We start from the raw sequence: 4,573 nt of genomic DNA on the forward strand, positions 1-4,573 counted from the left end.
CTTTGAGAACTTTTTTTTCAGTGTATACATTTAAAAATGGCAGGCATTTCCATGGAAGCGCTCAAGAACATACAAAAAATGCATAGTAAAATTAAAAGTAATTTAAAACGACACCTAAAAAAATATTAGTTTCAGTACTCAATCGATAAATATTCAATATTCGAGCATTATACTGAATTTAAGACACTTCATCGTAATTTTCACTGCGTCACACTAACATAATTCGCATTTTCCACCAACTTTTCGCACATTCACGACACCAACTTTCATAATAAATATTTGCTGTTCAAAACAAGCACTTGCAGCCTTGAACTTGAAGTCTATACGACCTCAAAATCGCTTTAAAATCGATCAACCACCTGATACTCCATTAAATTTTCTTCATTCAGCACATTGCACTACACCGAACCGCCGCAACTTTCCTTTTCATCAAACGAACGAATGAAGGGCCTTTGATAATTTCACAGCTGTTATCTACACATTCCTTGTTTTTTTTTTGCGTTCCTATATTCGTTTATATGCGAGTGTCGTAATGCAAATTGAGGTTGGTCAGGGTTTGCGCTCACGTATAGTATGTCGAGCTTAAGCTGGCGCTAGATGTCGCTGAAATTGTTTGACAAAGCATTTGATTTATAAGCTCAGTGTAATGCCCTGTAGCTTAAAGCTTCTTGGCATATGCCGGCTGTCTAGCCGTTATGTGTGCTACGAAATGCTTGATTGAAATTGGAGGAAATTTTCTGCCTTGCAGTACCATTTAGGAGCTTTATTAGATGACTTTCGGGAGAGTTTGTTGCGATATTTCGCTAATTAAATGTTAATGTTGTATTTACGTTCATTCTTGATGGTTAAACGGTTTACTTTAAATTTCACTTCATTTTTAACTGTAAATTTTAAATTGATAATTTTTTTTGGAATAATTATTTGCAATATTAAGTTAAGAAGAAATTGGTTCGGTCATAAAGAGTGACTTCATTTTTAATTTTTTCGACTTTGAAAAGTGAAGTCACTTGTTGTAGGCCTTGACTGGGATGGTATTTAGTACCTTCAGCGAATGGCTTAATAGCCTCAATGAACTCATAGCTTCCATCAACTCGTGTTCAGCAGGTTTGCCTCCAAAAGTGGGTATGTCAAATTTGGAAATCAAAAAGAGTTATAGGGAGTCAAATCTGATTAACACGGTGACTCAATCACATTATCGTGATGGAATATCCATGAATTTTCTGCCTAGAAAGCCGGTCGTTTACGACGAATTTCTTCACGTAGACGCCTCAAATTGATCAACTGGTATTCCTTAACCACCGTTTAACACTTTGGAACGAATTTATAGCAAAGAGAACTACTGTAATCAGAGTTAAGTTATTTTTGAACGACTTTCTTCTTCAATTTCGGCCCAGTTTTAGCGCGCTATTCGCTAGATTGTTTGGACGTCATATTCATAAACCCTCTTCTCATCATCAATGATGCTGCGTTTGTTGAATGCAGGTCCCTTAATTTCACCATCAAACATTTTGTGACATCTACTCGAGGTCATTTTTGCAAAAGAGTTAGGCCTTCCCAAAATTCATAACCAATATATTAACCAATACGTTTACTACATAAAAATGAGATGTTGAGCAAGTCCGACTCAAATTTAATCAGATGGTACAATGTACAACGAAAACAGTCTTGGGAAGTTTTTGTTGATCTTAAGTTTTCTAAAAAATCATTCGCAGTAACGTTGTAGTTTGGAGGTCTAAAGTTAGTCATAGTGCTTAGGATGAAGCCTTGAAAATAATTCTCCTCACCATTCTTCAAATCATACTTGTATACCTTGTTGATAACAAATGTTATGGGACCAAACACAAGGTGTGTTATAGACTTCTGAGAAGAAAGTAGTGTAGTAATCTTTTCACCCGTCAATAGCATTATTTCAAATTGTTTCACCGCTCTACAAAGTTTCCAAATACATGCAATACATTTAACAATTACAACACCTGGCTTTACTTCTCACACAATAATCATAATTTCATAGAAAAATATTTAATTACAATTTAAATGTAGTAATAACGTTTATGTAATGCAAAATTTTGCACTCAAAATAATTCAAGCAGAAAATTGGCATAAAAACAAAGCTGACAAGCTGCAAAGAAAGCAAAGTGGCTAAAAGAAACCGGACTGCAAATGAATGGGCGGGTCTACATACATTAGTGCGATTCAAACAGAAATGCAAACTGCAGTGGTTAACGGAAGATACAAACATATATGCGGTATTATTTAAGTTGGAACGCCTAATAAATAAGCAAAACACCAAATATATACTGACATACCTGCTGTGTAAAATTATAACTGTGCCAACAAGCAGGCATACAGACAACTGTCTGGCTAGTAGACAGGCGCACAGACTGCGTAAACGGTGCTTGGAGAATTAGAAAACACTCCAATATAAGTAGATGAGATAGGCGAAATAATAAGAGAAATCAGTCAGTTCATGCGCTTTGTGGCCCAAACTTTTACGGGGCGAAACGAAATATTTTGGTTCATTATAGAGTTGTTGAGTCAAAATTACAGTATATGACAAATTAAAAGAAAGTCGCTGGAAAGAGCTTTACGAAGCAGTAGTCGGTGGAAAATGTGAACCATAGAATTTTTAATTGGTTCCCAATAAGCTTATTAGTCTCTCGATCTTTTGCAGTACTTATTTCATACATGTAATTATTGACCACTTCAGCTTCTTTGTAAAATATGTATAGACGGACGAAATAATCCCCGACGATTGGAGTTTAAGTCTGCCCAGTACACAAAAAGGTAGATCCCACAATATGGGCCAACTATCATTGGAAAAGCCTCCTCAACATCGCATATGTATAAGGTTCTATTGAGCGTACTGTGTGTAAGATTAAAGTCCATCGTCAGCAAACTAATTGAACCTTATCGGTATGACCTTAGCCCTGGAAAGTCAACAACTGACTAGATATTCTCCTTCTTCTTATGACCGCACGAAAAGGAGCTGCCTTCATGGCACTAAGTCTGAATCTGGTATCCTCGGCTGTGCAAGCTGACATTGAGCAATACCAAAAGCTCAGCTACAGAGCTGAAGTTCTAGTTTCGAGGTCAAAAATAGATAAACAAAGTTTAATAACATAAACTCAGTTACATGATAGAAGGACAGTGTATACATATATACAAGATAATGACTATTTTTTCTTACGTTCTGAGTCTAACTGAATATGACACATCGTTATAGGGATTCTAACGACTCAGCACTTCAAAGACGAAGCTCGGTATTCAAGAGGGTTTAAGTTAAAGAAGAATTTTTCGATCCGTTCAAACTACGGCTTAAAGCGCTAGATTATTCCAAAAGAACCGATAAGCTCAAGGCCTTTATCTCTCTAAATACAAATACAAATATCTTTCTAGCTACACCACCCGCCGTTTACCTTGCTCCGCCACTGTGCACATGTATTTATGCACATAATAAGTAATACCTGTAATGGTTGCTTATGGCCAGCTAAAAATAAACAGTGTTGGATGAGAAAAGCGCAGCAAAACAAACGAAAAATTACACAAAATAAACGACGGTAAATGCGTTGTAAACAAACAACTTTTAAAATAATTTCACATTTATGATGGCTGGGTGCCACGATCGCCTCTGCAGTGTGTTTATATACATTGTCTACGCACATATTTATTTATTTTATGGAAGACAGTCAGAAGAGTGCGTTATCCGCACACAAAGGCAAATTTGCGCGAAGAGATTTATTGGAATAAATGTAAATACAATGTAAGTATCTACCACGATGCGTAAATATGCGATGAAGTCAATGTGAAAAGTTGGCAGAATCTCTGCTACAAGTAGCTTCGTGGTTGCACCGGTGAGCAAAACGGTGCGTCACAAATGCCAGCTTTGTAGCTCACAACTTGACTTTGTTATTTGCTGGATTTGTGGTGATTGTTGTTTCGCTTTTACATACCGTTATTACCATGGTTTGGTTACTTTGCACTACCGTTATATGCATAACCTTCGTAAGTAATACAGTTATAATGATGATTTTTAGCAAAAAACAAAAAAAAAAAAACAAGAAATCGAGAATAAAAAAGCAAACAAAGCAGAAATTTAATGCCAAAAAGTGTTAAATGTTGCGGAGGAAAGAAACGTTCAAAAATAGGCGGTAATTTTGTTTTAGGCAGAACAAGTGAAAGGTTCTCCGGTATAACTGGATATTTATTCTATTTCACTGTTTTTGTGGTAGATATTTTTAATAGATTTATTGTCTTGTATTGAAATTTTCAAAGGTGTGTAATATGCATTAGCAATCAATTGCTTTCTTTATAAGTGCATTTCATTATTGAAAACTTGGTATTATTAACTTACTTCAACACTAAACAAGAAAATGATATAAGATCATATTTTAGAAGATTTTATTAGAAGGTGTTTTACACATTAAATATCACTGACACCCACGCTCAGCATTTGTCTGCATTTTCAACATTTTCAAACAACTGTTGCTATATACATATGTATGTACATAAATCCATACAAATTTATGATATGACTAAGAGTTCTCCAGATAATAAATTAAAAGAAGATTTGTTG

The sequence above is a fragment of the Bactrocera dorsalis genome, chromosome 5 (genome assembly GCF_023373825.1).
Source record: "Bactrocera dorsalis isolate Fly_Bdor chromosome 5, ASM2337382v1, whole genome shotgun sequence".
NCBI classification, from domain to species: Eukaryota; Metazoa; Arthropoda; class Insecta; order Diptera; family Tephritidae; genus Bactrocera; species Bactrocera dorsalis.